This window comes from Nipponia nippon, unplaced genomic scaffold (assembly GCF_047370975.1).
Source record: "Nipponia nippon isolate SJK-2023a ecotype South Korea unplaced genomic scaffold, ASM4737097v1 scaffold_26, whole genome shotgun sequence".
NCBI lineage: Eukaryota > Metazoa > Chordata > Aves > Pelecaniformes > Threskiornithidae > Nipponia > Nipponia nippon.
The window spans coordinates 3926533-3945282 of NW_028262343.1; the positions used below are offsets into that span (position 1 = coordinate 3926533).

The 18750-nt window shown below is 41.9% G+C and overlaps 1 long non-coding RNA gene across 1 annotated transcript; it reads right to left on the minus strand.

Annotated features, from left to right (window-relative positions):
• Positions 1-3695: 3695 nt before the first annotated feature.
• On the minus strand, positions 3696-6124 carry LOC148055170 (uncharacterized). Its single transcript, XR_015705847.1, has 2 exons — positions 5875-6124; positions 3696-4363 (listed from the first exon to the last, which is right to left on the minus strand). It is a non-coding gene; the product is annotated as an uncharacterized LOC148055170 (long non-coding RNA).
• Positions 6125-18750: the final 12626 nt, after the last annotated feature.

The window sequence follows — 18750 nt, forward strand, 5'->3', positions numbered from 1 at the left end:
AAACCATGATCTTTAAGCATGCTTTCTCCTCCAAGACTAGCCCTGTGCTATCATCTCCTCAAGATATAACTGCACCCAAGATTTAAGTCCCTGCTACATCCTTCAGTGCCCTACACTCCAGCCTGAGCATCTTAGCATTTACATTTAGCAAAAGCTGCAGCACAGAGAAGGCTCGGGGCCAAGGCCTGCTGTCATGGTTAAGACCATACCTTGAACATTTTTACACACCCTGATCTACCTTCTGCTCTATAGTCTTTCATACTAGATGCAGTTGTTCCACCAAATTACCTAACCAACTGTGCTCGGAGTGCAATGTTACAGAGTCAGAGAGAGGCCATGGTGCTATGCTGCAGCCAGTATAATATAGCATAACACAGTGCTGTACACCTGCACCCAAAGTCTTAATTTCAAAACACAGGTGAAGACTCAAGTCCCTTCCCTCTATCATATAAGTGTGTTAGAGGCACATCTGATAAAAGGGTAAGAGGAGATTGGGAAACACAAGCTAAACTAGTTCACCACAGCCAGGTTTTTCCTTCCTAATACCAAAGTAGAATTGCTGGATCTGTTGACAATAATGACCAGATCAGATCATGATGACTTAGCAATTTTTGTTTATTTATATATATATATATATGTGCACAAAATAAATAAATATATAAAGACCTAAAAATCTTTATAATCCCACTGAATTGGACAGTAAGGCAGAGAGATGTGAAAAAAGTATACTATTTTTAGTTTTTCACATGTGCAAGAAATCACAGCACACACACAGAGTCCACTGCTAATCTATTCTGGAAGTTTTGATGTCTTGCAGAAACAGCAATTTTCCAATTAGCAAAACTACTAACCACTTGTGCCTTGGGAAAGAAATTTGGGAGGGAGCTAAAAGATATGAAAGTGTTTGTATAAGTAACGAACTGTGGAAAACTAATGGCTCTAGCCTTGAAGAAGAGCTAACAGAATGATAAAAGGGAACATCTTGGCGCCAAAGACTGGACAGTGGCCAGAGAAGCATGAAGTCTGATAAAACTGCAGAAACTGGGTGAAAGGTAAATGTGGCGAGGGGAGATCGCGACGACCAACTCAATTCAGGACCGAAAAGATTTGACCCACACACCTGAAAGGAGCATGCGTGCTAATTTACATAGCAAGCGAGGCTAATTTAAATACAGTAAACCAATAGTGTATGCAATGTTAATCACTAACCAATAAGTGTAAATTTAGGCGGGTTTATACTAATCATGTAGCCTGATAAATATGCTGTAGTTTTATATGACGGTGTGCTTGATTTGTGGGAAACCACCGAGCACCCAGCTTTGTGCAAATCTTAAATAAATAATCAGTGTCTCTCCTGAGTGTGTGATTATTGGCCTATTGCACACTGGGCAAAGAATCCGCTTTTCGGACAACAGTTTGAGCCTCAGCCCTTTCACTGTCCCTCTCCATGATCCATAGTTCTCCAAAAAAAACACCACACAATGTATGCTTCAGGGTGGAAACACAGCTCTTGTTCAGTATATTTAGTTACTTCCTAGTAGCAGTCATGATACGCTTTATGATATACAAAAGGCATTGTTCATACCCAATGGCTTGATACTTTCAAGTAACAATGCAAGCAAGTGAAGTGCTATTAAGTCACCTTTTACGAGGAGAGCAAGTAGACCAGTTGCAAGATCAGATGCTCAGTAAACAACCACTCAGAATTTCACTGTATTTACAAATGGATCTAAGGCTGTAGCTAATACCAGTGTTTAATGAATCTTTACATAAGTTTAATGAAGTACAAGATATCTTTCTGTTTTTAGAAAAATTATGCTGAAATGTACCATTAAGAAATAGTGTTGCGAAGCTGTCCTGATATATTTTTATATCAGATACACAGCATTTGTAATCAAATGTATAATTGCAAAACTTAAGTTTTAAAAAAGTTTGTATCTTTAAATACATTTCCATTTTTTCCCCAATTTACATGATGGAAAGCTTCAACAAGTTATACCCAAAATGACATTAACAAAGACAGTAAACTTGGAAAGCAGTAAATTGGAAAATCCATCTCCAGTACACTGTGACTTCAATTTCTTTTGTCAATAACAGATAGAATTTTAAACTCTGGAAAGCTTTACTATGTGCACAAATGTAAACTTAAGAAATCAAGTAAGAATGCCTTAACTGCAAAATTATGGAAGCCACCATTTACTACCTCCACCATTTATTCTGAAGCACCTGCAAGAACTTCACTGTACTTATCTGTTCTAGTCTATTAGACTGAAAATCGTATCTGAGAGGTATTCATGATATTTTGTTTCTATTAAGATTGCAGAGCTAATGCAGCTAAAAGTGAAGCTGTATTTCATCCTGAAGCACATACCAAAACTGTAAGCTAACTGCCAGCTGGTGGGACATGTGTGCAAGGTCAGAAAAGCCACTTAGGGAAGGCAGACCAGCTGGGAAAGGCAGACAAACCCCAGTCAAGGTCAGTGACCTTCCACCAATGCACATGAGCCACTGAAGAGCACATCTGACACATCACCCCTCAGGCCCAACGCACAGGACCCCCAACGCTTCCAACGACAGCTTCCAACCCAGTGCCTTAGAACTCGCACTTCTGAGTTTAGTACCAGAGCTTTCCAGCTTCAAAATGATGTCAACACAACTCGTACCCACGCTGATACTCTAGGTGGCTACAGTGCTCCTGTAAAGGGAACACACTTCATGAAGAAATCACAGACAGACATGAAATCGTAACAGCATTTCACAAAGAAAGTTCAGCTTCGCACTTTGCAGTGACACAGAATTGTCTGCATTCTCCTTAAAAAAAATCAAGTTTAAGGGAAAGCCTTTCTCTTTGGTATGATATGACAATGCCGGTCTTATTTTCCCAAGATAGTTAGCAAACACAAAGGCTTTCTCCCTTTTCCTTCTCTGATAAAAGATTTGTTGTTCTTCATTATTCATGCTAAAATTAACTGGTCAGAAACATTTTGAAATAGCATGCTGATAGAATATATCAGCTTAGCAAAATAAAAATGGGTTGTGAAATTAGTCAATTTTATCAGAATTTTATCTTGAAACAGTTCCAAAACATCATGAAGAATGCCATTCAACATTTTCTAAGTGAAACATGGGACTGTGCTAACACACAAATAATATTTAAAAAGACAAAGCTTTAGTGAGACAAAATATAAAAAAGGAAGAAAAAAAAATCAAACCACAATATTGCATATTTTGAAATGCTCCAAAGATTCATAAACTTTTTCCTTTTACTCCAATAAAATAAAAAGTCAAATTTTAAAAGAGAAAGTCCTTCACAAAGTTAAATTTCCACTCTGTCACCATTCATCCTTTTAGTAGAGCTGCATAAACAGAGCTGTAAGAGTACAGAGAAAATACAACAACGGGACAAAGCATAAGAAGTCTAGAAGCAAAAATCTTGTTTTAGAATGTGATATGTTTGATCTGATTTTTCCCCCCATTGCCTCCCAGGGGCCAAGACACCATAATCAAAGGACACTATTCAACCTCTGATAGCTTGAAAGTTTTAGAATGAAGCAAAGGAAGCAGTAAATATTGTGGAATGGATACAGAACCCAGTCACTCCACATGACTAAAAACTTAAATAGTTGTGGCAATTAAACACGGACTCCGCATATGAGTTTAGGCGAAGACAGGCAAAGACAAGCGAAGAAGACAACAACGATGACAATGACACTTTATTTTTACAATCTATCCCTTTTATAATATGATCTAGTGTTCACGAGCAAGCAAAACCCATTTCATTGGCTACTATCTTGCGTCCACGCGTCTCTTCAGCATTACTTATTGGTTCTTCAAGCTGGTGCACACGAATTCCTCTTTCAGGGGCGTATCCAATCTCATCCTTATTTTTCTGCCTCTAAGTTTCACAAACTTGTTTGTAACAAGCCTCAAGGGCACAGCTGCATCTCGTCAAAGTAAAACACTATCTCATTTATTCCCACAATTCCCCCTTTTTGTTTTTCTACTACAAAAGCTTGTTTAATCATATTCTATAGCATTTTCTATACCCAAGACACTAGACAAGAAACTATCATTATTATAGCGCAAAATATTAGTAACAAGAAAAGACCCATTTTGATTAGAGACATTATCCACCTGCCAATTCCCCAACTTGTTAGTAAGTGATTCAGCCAACCAAATCCATCACTGACTTGTAATTTGCTAACTTCAAATCTTTGATTGCTTTATGGATTAATTTGGAGTTATCTAATAAGTCATTCCCCATCAGTCTTCTCAGAGTTCAGTGTCTTCTGCTGTTCGTTCTTGTTATCCGATGCAAGAGCCGGTCTTACGCACCTTGCAGGTACCCACTTAGGTCCTACATCTGTTGAGACACAAGCATACCCTCTGCCCCAGGTTAGTAGATCAAAAGGACCTTCCCATTTACCCGTTTGTACCGACTTTGTAAAAACTCGGGCCTTCTGTGGTGTGGCTGTTAAATCTTTTGATTGAAGAGACAGAAAATGAGAGATAATAACAGGAATATTATTTTCAGACATATTCAGGTAGTTTAACACATACACGGCTTTACTTAGTCTGTCTGCTGGAGTGGCTCCTGGCGTTCCCCCTTTTTGTTTTTGCAGGTTCAATTGTTTGCTTCAAGATTTTCCAGCCCAGATATTTCCAAGGCTGAGTTTTTTGCACCTTTTCAGGGGCTATTTCAAGTCCATATCTGTTTAGAGCTCGTCGTAGCTCTTTTTCTTAGGTGTGGGCAATCTCTTTTAAAATGTCCAGTTTTTCCACAGAAGAAACGTGATTTCTGTACTTTCATTGCGGTGGCAAAAGCTGTAGCTAATGTTTCCATATTATGGGACATTGACCCCACCTTTTGGGTAGCTTCTATCATGTCCATTAAGGACGGATTTTTTAGAGGCAAATGCACTTTTTTACAGTCCGTATTCGCATTTTCAAAGGCTAATTTTAGGAGCAGGACCTCTCTTGCTTCTGCATTTTCGACTTGTTCTTCCAAAGCCTCTTTAAGACGATCTAAGAATGAGATATATCCCTCTCCTCTCCCTTGCTTTATTAATGTAAATGATTTTGTCGCTCTTCCGGCATCCGGCACTCTTAGTAATGCCTGTAAAGCAAGGTCTCTGCCTTGTGCTAATATCTCTGGTCGTAACCGTGCCTGTAACGTTGGGTGATTTAACGGTGGATCCCCCATAAGCTGTGGGAGTCCTGCCCCTTGTAAAGGGTCGCCTTGTTGTCGCTGCATATTGATAATTGTGGCGTTTTGACAGGCGGTACGCCAGGTGCTTTCAAAGATCACCTTTTGCGTTGGGGTCAATATAAGATTAGTAAGTGTGCATATATCAAATGGTACTATTTCATTTTTAAATATTCCCCGTAGCAGGGATTGTGTAAAAGGAGAACCCAGTCCATGCGCGGCAACTGTTTGTCGTAGATCTTTTAAAACATTATAGCCAAAAGGTTCATGCTCATCGGGGACATTTCCGTTGCTGCATATGACGGGACGCGCTATCACTGAACAAAAAGCTGTATCTCCCGCTTGCAATGCTTGGTGTCTAATCTTTTGCCACCTCGCAGCAGCAGCTGATGCCCCCCATTCCTCGGGCGGCAACTGATTATGGGTTTGTGGAGTATCGGCATTAGAAGCGGTAGAGAAAGGCGGTAAGAGTGCTGACGCAGCAGGGGCCGGGGGCGGGCGGGGAAGTGGAGGGGTACTGATTGCAGGGATCGGAAGGTCTAGCAGAGGTGTTGAAGCCATAGGAGCAGGTGAAGGAGAAAACGGCGCAGAGGGTAGCAAATATACGCAAAATAGATTTTTCTTCCGAGGACATTTGCACCCCCATTTTCCCGTCCCCAGCTGCTCACCTCTTTTTCCCGAGGCGATTGATTGTCAACAAGCAGCTCTCTGGTCGGCTGCAATATAGTTCAGCTCTATGGTCTGCTGCAATATAGTTCAGCTGGGCTTGCCACCGGCTGCTCTCTCGTCCGCAGTTCTTAGGACCGAATCACGTCGTAGGATCGAATCACGTCGTAGGATTGAATCACGTCGGGGTCACCATTTGTGGCAATTAATCACGGACTCCGCATATGAGTTTAGGCGAAGACAAGCGAAGAAGACGACGACGACGACAATGACACTTTATTTTTACAATCTATCCCTTTTATAATATGATCTAGTGTTCACGAGCAAGCAAAACCCATTTCATTGGCTACTATCTTGCGTCCACGCGTCTCTTCAGCATTACTTATTGGTTCTTCAAGCTGGTGCACGCGAATTCCTCTTTCAGGGATGTATCCAATCTCATCCTTATTTTTCTGCCTCTAAGTTTCACAAACTTGTTTGTAACAAGCCTCAAGGCCACAGCTGCATTCCTGCGAACCTGTTTGTAACAAGCCTCAAGGGCACAGCTGCATCTCGTCAAAGTAAAACACAATCTCATTTATTCCCACAAATAGTATCACTGCAAGACTAATTCACCATGTAATATTATCCAGTTATGATTTTATTAATTATATGACACAATTCAGAAAGTCAACATACTACAGAAGCAATAACATTTCTTCATACGCACAGCTTCCTGATGCTGGTTACCTGTTGAATAGATCTCTGAACTACCAAGACTACCTCTATCAGATAAACGTTTGATAAAAACTATTGGTGATTAGATAAGGTCTGTCCAGGTATTAAAGTCTTTTCATACTTAACAATGTTCTCCTTGCTCTTCCAAGTTCTTGAACTGCATTAGAAGATAAAACTTTGACATCTCTGTATTATGTTGTAGCTGATTGATATGAAACAAAATGGCCTGTCCTAAGGTTATGAGTTCATGGTAACAGGAGACAACCAGGAAATTCAAGGTCACCAGTAGCCTTGCAGTCTTGAACGAATCACTTAATTTCTCTCTGCCTCAACTTAAAGAGGTAATGAAATGCTATCCCAGTTTCAATGATAACAGGACACTGTGAAAGAGGAAAACTGAAAGATCTAGGAAGACTCAAAAGGATAATTAGTTTCAAGTTTTCAGTGTTACGGCTGCAGATTGGTTAATCAGTTTTTCACTATTATGAAAAAGGAAAAAGGAGTATTGCCTTTACAGGCATTGGGAGCCCTTTTCCCATAAAGCTTAATTTAAGGCATTATAACAATTTAGTTCTACATAGGCAGAAAGAGGTAGCTGGGATGTGCATTCTGTTCAAAAAAAAAAAACAAAACACAAAACTAGAAGGAAGGAAGGAAGAAAACCATCACAACAATATTGATTTAAATAAAAAAAACAAAAAGATGTCAAAACGTAGTCGTCTTATGTGAAATGACACTGAAAACTCACCAACACTTAAAGGATTTACAGTGTGGAAAATCAAATTACTCAAGGTGATATGCAAGAACGTAACAGATAGATTGATGACAAAACTAAGAGGATGAATTTAGGCAGAGCCAGACAACTTTAGCAGAGGTTCAGAAGCTTGAAACGTAACATTCTGACAACATGTATGCAAAAAAAAAAAAAGAAGACAAAAATGTATGCAAGCCTTGCATTGGCATGAGAGGTAACAAACAATGTAATATCTTCTCTCATCCTAGTCTCCATGACTTCGCCAAAGTACTCTGAATTCAAATCACTTATTTTTGTAAAAAAGACCAAGATCTTTAGATGGTAGGCAATTTGGTGTGCCAAGTGTGGAGACAGGACCAAATTATAAATTCTAACACACAGTTCTCCCCTCTCAGCTTTAGATTCAAGCAAGTGTGAAATGTTTTGTTTTTTGTTGGGGGGGGGTGTTGTTTGATTTTTTTTTAACTAATAAGATGTTCATTTCTTGCTGATCTCCACTGCATTAAATGTAGATCTTCAATATAATACTTAACTAGGCTCTGTGCCAAGCTCTACAGGCTGATCAGACACAAAAACAAAATGCATAGGCAGTGGAGGCAGGAGATTATAGCGATATGGCCCAAGAGTGCAGGGAGGGGATCAGAAAAGCCAAGGCACAGCTGGAGCTGAACTTGGCTAAGGACACAAAAAACAAGAAGGGTTTCTTCAGGCACATAGGACAACAAAGGAAGATGAAAGAAACTGTACCCCTCAATGAGCGTAACTGGAGACCTGGCTACAACCGACATGGAGAAGGCTGAGGTACTCAACAACTTTTTTGCCTTGGTCTTCACTGGCAAGTGCTCTAGCCACACTGCCCAATTCACAGAATCCAAAGGCAGGGACTGGGAGAATGAAGAACCACCCACTGTAGGAGAAGATCAGGTTTGAGACCATCTAAGGAACCTGAAGGTGCACAAGTCCATGAGACCTGATGAGATGCATCCAAGGGTCCTGAGGGAACTGGCAGATGAAGTTGCTAAGCCACTCTTCATCATATTTGAAAAGTTGTGGAAGACTGGTGAAGTTCCCACTGACTGGAAAAGGGGAAACATAACCCCTATTTTTAAATGGGAAAAAAAGGAAGACCAGGGGAACTACAGGCTGGTATGTCTCACCTCTGTGCCTGGCAAGATCACGGAGCAGATCCCAGCTGTTGGGCTTCCCTACCTTCCAATTGCTGACTGTTGGCCCTGCAGCTGTAATCTTTCTGCATGTCTCAAAGTTCTGACAAGGTCAGGGACTGGGTAGTTTCCCCTTCCTGTCTGATTTCTCTCACTCCTTCCTCCCGTTTCTCTGCTGAAGGACTGGCTTCTTGATCAAACCCTTCCTCTTCTTCCCCCTCCCTTACTAATTGATGATATGGACCCCTTGACCTCCTTGTCCACTGTTTCTTTTTCACTACTGGGGCAATTACTGTAGTGGTTGTCTGGGTCCCTATTTCAACCATGGTGTCCTCAGATGCAGTTTGGGTCCCCATCTCAACGATCACGTTCTTAGATGTAGCTTGGGTCCCTATCTCTACTATCATGTCCTCAGATGTAGTTTGCACCCCGGTCTCAGTCATGGCATTCTCAGAGGTGGTTTGGGTCCCTGCCTTAACCACAGTCCTCTGATAGTACCGAACTGTGGCTCGGTAGGCACAGGCCAAACCCCAGTACTGTGCTAGAAGCTGCTGGTTTTCCTTGGGGTAGGCAAGGTACCCTTCTATCAGGTGGCGCCAGGTGGTTTGCCAGGGTTACTTGCCTGTTCAGGTGTAAAAACCCAGGCTATGGGAGGTGATAACCATCCTAGGAATCTGCCCAAATCCTTCCACACACCTTGCCACCCAGAGACCAGCTGCCTCAGGGCACGTTTCAGTATCGCCTCACCCCAAAGTTGTCTCCTCTTACACCAGGACGAGACCAGATTCCACAAACCTCACAGTATGCCAACTGTGCTAATTAGTAATATTAAACAGCTCACGTAACGGTGAACAAGGACCTCGGGAGCCTGCATAATAAAACCACCCACATCAGTCCTGGGTAGGAAGAGGGAGATGTGTTCCCTCATCCTATCCACAAGGTAGCTCCCCCAGCACGGTGAGGGCATCAATGCCAGGGCAAAGCACGCAGCCATTGTTTGTACTAACATGTTCCCAAGCTCAGGAGAATAAAGAGATAAGCAGGGCAGCCAGCAAACTCCATGACCCACACAGGAGCTTGCCACATAATAACTACTATAGCTATAGCATGCTTAATACAAAACTGCCGTTGTCTCGTGCCCCACGTTGGGTGCCAAAAAGGACTGTGGTGGGTTGACCTTGACTGGCCACCAGGTGTCCACCAAATCACTCTATCACTCCCCTCCTCAGAGGGATGGAAAAAAAGCCTTGTGGGTCAAGATAAAGGCAGTTTAATAAAGCAAAAGCAAAGGCCACATGCAGAAGCAAAGGAAAACAAAAGATTTATTCTCTACTTCCCATCAGCAGGCGATGTCCAGCCACTTCCCGGGAAGTAGGGCCTCAGTACGCATAGCAGTTGCTCTGGAAGATGAACACCTTAATAACACCCCCCCCCCCCCTTTCTCTTAGCTTTTATTGCTGAGCATGATGTCATATGGTATGGAGTATCCCTTTGGTCAGTTTGGGTCAGCTGTCCTGGCTATGTCCCTTCCCAACCTCTTGCCCACCCCCAGCCTTCGGGGGTGAGGGGGGGGGGCGGGGGTTTGGAGAGACAGCCTTGATGCTGAGCACTGCTCAGCAGTAGCCAAAACACTGGTGTGCTATCAACACCTTTCTAGCTACCAATACAAAGCACAGCACTATGAGGGCTGGTATGGGGAAAGTTAACTCCATCCCAGCCAGACCCAATACAGCAGCCCTGGGGAGAAGGACTTGTGGGTATTGGTGGATGAAAAACTGAATGTGAGCCGGCAATGTGTGCTCGCAGCCCAGAAAGCCAACCATATCCTGGGCTGCATCAAGTGTGGCTAGCAGGTTGAGGGAGGTGATTCTCCCTCTCTGCTCTGCATTCGTGAGACCCCACCTGGCGTACTGCGTTCAGCTTTGGGGCCCCCAGCATAAGAAAGACATGGACCTGCTTGAGTGGGTCCAGAGGAGGGCCACGAAGATGATCAGGGGGCTGGAGCACCTCCCCTATGAGGAAAGGCTGAGAGAGTTGGGGTTGTTTAGCCTAGAAAAGAGAAGGCTCCAGGAAGACCTTATAGCAGCCTTCCAGTACTTAAAGGGGGCCTACAGGAAAGAGGGACTCTTTATCAGGGAGTGTAGTGATAGTGTTGCTCATAACTGAGAAAACCCACCAAACGAATGACAAAGTCCCATTTAGAGAACCGACATTGCTTTATTCTGCGCAGGGTGCTCAGTGGAAATTCCACAAATCAAGCACCCCGTCATACAAAACCACAACATATTTATCAGGTTAAATGATTAGTATAAACATGCCTAAATCTACACTTATTGGTTAGTGATTAACATTCCACACACTATTGGTTAACTATATTTAAATGAGTCTTGCTTGCTATGTAAATTAGCACGCATGCTCCTTTCAGGTGTGGGGGGGGCAAGTCTTTTCAGTCCTGAATTGACTCGGTGGTCGCGGTCTCCCCTCGACGCATTTACCTTTCACCCAGTTTCTGCAGTTTTATCAGCTCTGGTCACTGTACAGTCTTTGGCGCCAAGATGTTCGCTTTTATTGGCTTGTTAGCTCTTCTTCAAGGTTAGAGCCGTTAATTTTCCACAGTTCGTTACTTACACAAACACTTCCATACCTTTTAGCTCCCTCCCAAATTCCTTTCCCAAGCACAGGTGGTTAATAGTTTTGCTAATTGGAAAATTAATGATGTCCTGCAGGACATCAATAGGATGAGGGTTAATGGCTTTAAACTGAAAGAAGGTAGATTTAGATTAGGTATTAGGAAGAAATTGTTTACTGTGAGGGTGGTGAGACACTGGAACAGGTTGCCCAGAGAAGTTGTGGATGCCCCCTCCCTGGAAGCATTCAAGGCCAGGTTGGATGGGGCTTTGAGCAACCTGATCTAGTGGAAGGTGTCCCTGTCCATCTTTAAGGTCTGTTCCAACTCAAATCATTCTATGATTCTATGATCAGGAAAACTCTTTCTGTTAGAGAGCCATCTCACAGCACAAACAAAGCATAATAAATAAGAAAGATTTTTATCTAGTCGTAGAATTTTGAAAAAAGTAACGTTGCCAGTTATTTGACAAAGAATCTCACATTATGGTACGTTTGGCAATCCTTATAGCCAAGGCCAGAAATCAAGTCAATAAAAAACAATTTACATATGTAGCTTCTGTTTTAAACAGTAAGAAAACTGACCCTTGAAAGCTATCTCCCAAAGAGAACAGAAATCAAAGGCCAGGACTGTATCTTGCACCAATTAATCTGTCCAGCAACAGAAACTACTGGCAAGGGAAAAATTCATCTGAGGTAACTTTCTGTACCCCATACTTGCAGCACAGCCATAGATGTTAAATTTTGCATAACAAAAACATGTAACTAACAGGTTTGCTCAAATTGCTTGGCAGTCTAACCCTTTAGTCTGCCAGATACCCTCTCCCATTAGCACTGCTAGTTATGGCACTGCTCTCTTCTCCCTGATTACATCCTGTTGAACACAGGTAATCATTACAGTATTTGTTTGAACAAAGAACACTGGACCATTTTGAAGGAGAAAAAGGCAAGAATTAATATCTGACAGGATTCTCATTGATTACTGCATTTCCTCTGTGATGCTAGAGAGAACATACATGAAAAATAGGTGCTTTAAATATGATCTTTTTCTAGAATAGCCCCTTGGCAGAAACGCATCAATTCAAAAGTGCCTGAATTTTCTCCCTGCATCTTGTTAGAGCCTGAAGACAAGAACACACACTTCACATACCTATAAGCCTAACCAGCTTTACTGGGTTCAGCACCAAAAGAACTTGGTTGGATTTATCAGATAGACTCCACATCAGGGAGAAATAATATCGAAATAATTGAGGGTGTCTTTAGGGGAAAAACAGGCAATCAAAAAGCATACACTACTATGGTTTGCAGCAGTGCTAAAAAACTAACTGGAATGTTCCATTCTTACTGTTAAAACAAAGCTAAGGGGCATAAGGTGCTACAGAAACCATTAAAAAGACATCGGTCCTAAACACATGCAAATAAATACATGGGAACTGAAGGGGAGAAAATAAAATGCACCCACAAAATAGGTGGCTGTTTTGTCATAATTCTATTTTAAAACCACAAAACACTTTATAAAATGAGACACCACGATCAGTTCTTCCACAATCTTCTCATAGATGCTGAAAAATAAGCAAACCCTCAGTTGCAATCTTAAAGAGAAAAAGAATAGGGTTTTGCTGTGAGCTTAAAGAGAATGTGTATAGGAAAGCCAAAAGACAAACAGCAGAGCAACAAAGTTGGTGTTACTGGCAGAGCAAACAGCAGGCAACATAAACCAAAAATCCAAAGACTCTTGAAAGAAATCTATGCTGAAAGATGAAGATCTATGCAGGGTCCTAAGAGCATAGACAAGGAAGTCAACCAAGTGCTATTTGAGAAAGTAAGTTTAGAAATGCAACGCAACCAAGTTAACAGACAATCAAGATGTTACACCAGTTTAGCAGGCACATTCTCAAACTAAGATAGAGACTGCTATCTTCAGAAGATCAGGGAGAAACACAATGAGGTCCTCAAAGCCATCTTATATAAACAGCTTTGTTAGAGTTAAATCTCTTATCACTACTACAAAGCAAAGCATGTAAAGGCAATAACACCCCCTACCTAGTGCTAAACGTGATATGCTTTATATTGGATCTTCTCCTCTGTTGCCAACCAACCCAAGAAAATTTTAGATTTTGGCCACCTTGTCCTGAGAACAATTCTGAAGTGTAGCTTACAGACAAGAGCAACTATTCAGGGCAGAAGTGATAAAATAAGAAAATGCTATTCAGCTGCATACCTGAATGTCAAAATCTGCTATTTATCATTGTCAGTCAGAGATACGGTCTAATAAGATAAGATATTTGATCGCTACTGTGCTTACACCAAATAAACTACTATAATCTTTAACGTTTAAACACAAACACACACTACTGTGTCTTGAAGAACTGAAAAAGGAAACAGCACATGAACTAATAAAGAATCACAGTACCATAAAATATAGCTTTTATCCTGGTCATAAACATTTGCTCTTCCTAATTTTTCATTTATATCACTCCTTCCTTTATTGCGCTTCTCTACATTTACTAAAATCTTGAAAAATCGGAACTAACTTAAAACTAGAAAACTGATCACAAGGTGCACTGGACTCCTAAAATCAATTTTTCACTCACAACCTAAATTTTCCAGCTGTGTCCATGAGTGTTGTGTTCAGAAAACATAAAAGCATAGGGATTATTTTCAGGTTCTTCTGCACACAAATTCTGACTGCTAAATTCCCTAATGTGCATGCAGAACTTGTGTACAACTAGGTTTTTTTAGACAACTGAAATGGTATCCTTCTTCTTGTGGCATAATTTAAAACAAAGAGATAAAATACATTAAAAAAACTTTCACATAAAAAAAAAACCCTCAAAACAGAAGTTAATGCAAACACACACTTTATACACTATTTTACCATCTCTCCCTTGCTTTTCACATAAGACAACAAAGTTACATTGTGGGACAAGAGAGGAATCTGCATTAGTTGAAAAGCATATTCAGATATGTTTCTGCATTTGATATAGCATCATTAATCTGTAGAGAACACCAAGAATATTCAAATACACAAAACATATGCAAAAACATATGTACACTTGAAGTACTAGTTTTCTAGGGCTAAAATACTAGCAGAAAAATCGTAACATGATATTTATCTCCACACAACATATTAATACACTTTAGTGCACTGTACAAACAAGGTATTCTAAAAAGCCACCAGGTTCCAGATAGCTGAAAATGAAATCCAGGAAAACATAATATTGTTTGGTAACAGGAATTATTGGTTACCAATAATGCCACAAGCCCCATCTTTTAACTAAGGGCCACCTATTAGTTTCTGTAAGATTGTGGTTTTGATTAAACTTTTTTTTTTTTAAATTTGGTCACTTGAAATTTTTCCTTTACAGCACCTGCACAAGGATGATTGTTTTGGTATAGTGCTGCTAAACTAGATCTCCTATTTCTAACAGTAGAGCTTAAAAAAAAACACAACTCTTTTAATACTTTTCAATGCAACTGTTCCCTTGTTTTGACACAGTGTCTTGAAATTTGGTTGGGGAGGACACCCAGGTGCCATAGAAGTGTTATTTAATATCCCTATGAAACTAAGCCAACTATACATATAAAAAAACCTAAGGAATTCCAAAAAGGACAAACTACCAAAAACATAAATATGCTCTGTAGAAATGCAGACTTTAGTACCTAAAGTCTCTGAAGAGCTTGCTTCTTCTCAAGGGCACAGACACAGAGTGCAATTATCCTTTCTATCGCTAATCCCAGTTGCTGCATGCCACTGTGGAGTGCTAAACTTGAGAACTAAAATCAAGAGGGACTCGAATGAAGAGGTAGGAGGAATCCAAGAGGAACACAAGAGCAGAAGCTGAGACCAAGTAATTGAATAAGATTACAGAGGACATGAGTTGTTGACAGGAAAAAATGTTCTATTTTTACATCAGATGAAGCAAGGATCCAAGAGGGTAGAGTTAGGGTTGCGGAAGAATCATAGAATCACAGAGTGCTTTGGGATGGAAGAGACCTTTAAAGGTCATCTAGTCCATCCCCCCTGCAATGAGCAGGGACATCTACAATAGATCAGGTTGCTCAGAGCCCCATCCAACCTGAACTTGAATGTTTCCAAGGATGAGGCATCTACCACCTCTCTGGGCAACCTGTTCCAGTGTCTCACCGCCCTCATTGTAAAAAATTTCTTCCTTATATCTAGTCTGAATCTACCCTCTTTTAGTTTAAAACCATTACCCCTTGTCCTATCACAACAGGCCCTGCTAAAAAGTCTGTCCCCATCTTTCTTATAAGCCCCCCTTTAAGTATTGAAAGGCTGCAATAAGGTCTCCCCGCAGCCTTCTCTTCTCCAGGCTGAACACCCCCAACTCTCTCGGCCTGTCCTCATAACAGAGGTGTTCCATCCCTATGATCATTTTTGTGGCCCTCCTCTGGACCCACTCCAACAGGTCCATGTCCTTCCTGTGCTGAGGACTCCAGAGCTGGACGCAGTACTCCAGGTGGGGTCTCACCAGAGCAGAGCAGAGGGGCAGAATCACCTCCCTCGACCTGCTGGCCACGCTTCTTTTGATGCAGCCCAGGATACGGTTGGCTTTCTGGGCTGTGAGAGCACATTGCCGGCTCATGTCCAGCTTTTCATCCACCATTACCCCCAAGTCCTTCTCCTCAGGGCTGCTCTCAATCCCTTCGTCCCCCAGCCTGTATTGATACCAGGGATTGCCCCGACCCAGATGCAGGACCTTGCACTTGGCCTTGTTGAACCTCATGAGGTTCACACAGGCCCACTTCTCCAGCTTGTCCAGGTCCCTCTGGATGGCATCCCATCCCTCAGGCGTGTCAACTGCACCACTCAGCTTGGTGTCATCTGCAAACTTGCTGAGGGTGCACTCAATCCTGCTATGTCATTGATGAAGATATCGAACAGCACTGGCCCCAGTACGGACCCCTGAGGGACACCACTCATCACTGATCTCCATCTAGACATCGAGCCATTGACCGCTACCCTCTGAATGCGACTATCCAGCCAGTTCCTTATCCACCGAACAGTCCGCCCATCAAATCCATATCCTTCCAATTTAGAGAGAAGGATGTTGTGGGGGACTGTGTCAAAGGCCTTACAGAAGTCCAGATAGATGAGATCCACAGCTCTTCCCTCATCCACTGATGCAGTCACTCCATCATAGAAGGCCACTAGGTTAGTCAGGCAGGACTTGCCCTTGGCGAAGCCGTGCTGGCTGTCTCGAATCACCTCCCTGTCCTCCATGTGCCTTAGCACAGCTTCTAGGAGGATCTGTTCCATGATCTTCCCAGGCACAGAGGTGAGGCTGACAGGTCGGTAGTTCCCAGGGTCCTCCTTTCTACCCTTTTTAAAAATGGGTGCAATGTTTCCCTTTCTCCAGTCCCCAGGGACTTCACCTGACTGCCATGACTTTTCAAATATCATGGAGAGTGGCTTGGCAACTACATCAGCCAATTCCCTCAGGACTCTGGGATGAATCTCATCGAGACCCATAGACTTCTGTATGTTCAGGTTCCTCAGGTGGTCGCGAACCTGATCTCTTACAGTGGAAAGACCTCTGCCCTCCCAATCCCCGTCAAATGGCCCATTGACTCGGAAGGTGTGAGGAGAGAGGTTGCCAGTGAAGACTGAGGCAAAGAAGTTGTTGAGTACCTCAGCCTTCTCCTCATCTGTTGTTACCAGCTCGCCACTTCTGCTCATCAGAGGGGGTACGCTTTCTTTAACCTTCCTTTTCTGGTTAATGTACCTATAGCAGCCCTTCGTTATTATTCTTTGCATCCCTTGCCAGGTTCAGCTCCAGCCAAGCCTTGGCCTTCCTGATTCCATCCTTACACAACCAGGCAGTGTCCCTGTACTCTTCCCAAGACACCAGTCCCTTCTTCCACTGCCTGTGCAATCTCTTCTTACCCTTTAGTTTGACCCACATGGCTCAGCCATGCCGGCCTCTTCCCTTCCTTTCCTGATTTCTTGTACCTGGGGATTGAGAGCTCTTGTGCTCTATGGAAAGTGTCCTTGAAGATCTGCCAGCTCTGTTCTGCTCCCTTGTCCCTGAGGGCCATTTCCCAGGGGGTCCTGTTGAAGAAGTTAGTTCTATATGTAAAGGGGACAAAGTAAAGCCAAGAAAGCAAAATTAAAACAACTTATGAAATTGCAGTTTTGAGTGTTTTGTTTTGTGATCTTTATAATTTATGGTTTTTTATGTAATTTAAATGTTCAGATGGATAACTGGCACTTCTACAAGCAAAAAGGTTCATTACTTCAATCTAATAGGAAAAGGAATTAATAGCATCTGAAAGCCTGTGGGCAATTTTGATAAAAACCCTAATTCAAGAAATGGTAAACTTATGACTTTTAAAGAAAATGTAGCATATCAGTAGGGGAAAACAAATCTCAAACTGTTGTCCCAAAAGCAGGGTTCTTTTACCCAGTGTGCAAAAAGCCGAATAACACAGAGTCGAGATATCGATTTATTTCATGTCTGCGCAGAGATGGGTGCCAGGTGGTAACTCCACAAAGCTAGCACACCTTGGTTAACATGCAGTGACATTTTATACATTCTGAGTAGCTGTTATCAGTGTTTTTACAGTTCCACTTATTCATTCTTGCTTCTATTGGTTCTCACAAGCCTCGTCTCCACTTAAAGGTACAGTGTGTTTTAAGTTTACAGAGCATGCTCAGTGGGTAGGGGGTCTTTGCTTGGGCCGGGGGGGGGGGGGGGCTTCATTGCTGGAGGTGTGGTTTTTACTACGTTTATTAGGATAGTTCACTCATGGTTCTAGTGATTCTCACTTCGGCTTTATCAGGGGCTCATGCTTATCTTGGTATTTCCTTGCTTGACTGTCTTATGGTGTCCTCCTTAGATAACTTAATCCTTGTGTGGTAACTTTCCAGCTCCGTGACTGGGAGGCTCCTCTTTATCAGTCTTCTGTTTCTTCTTCAAGGTTCCACAGTTCCTGATTAGAAGTTCCTCATTAAATCACTTCTAACAGTTCCAGGGTCAGCTTGCCCTGTAGTCCCCAGCAATAGTTAACTTCAAATGGTCACACTGACTACAAAATCATTATGTCAAACAGGACATGTGAAGCAGCATCACAGACAAAATTTTAAACGCATCAAACTCAAACGAAGCATCTTACAAAGATTTTCAAAAAGACAACATGGAAAATTACCAGTTTCATTAGTTGTGACAAAGTGAGTAAAAACCAATGCTAACAAAACCATTTGTCAAACCAAGAACTACTCATGGAACTGAAAAAAAAACAAACCAAAAAACCACCACCACCAACAAAACCTGTTGTAATCAGAAGTTACTATTTCATGCAGATATTATTCCTATTATTACTAAATAAGCAGGCAAATTAAAAAAACAAACAAACAAAAAACAAACAGATTTTTGGGGGTAAACTCAGAAACAGGAACCAACAAGCGCACAGAGGTCTCCAAAACTGATTTTCTTTATGACTCTTAGAACACAACCAAGCTCAGTTCAAATCATTACAAATTCCACCTCTGAGCTCACTGAAGTGAAAAAGGGCTTTTAGAGCGTAACTACGCTTATCTAACTATTGTACAAGGTGATTAAAGCGAGGAGCCTGGTAGTCTCACAACAAAGGACAGT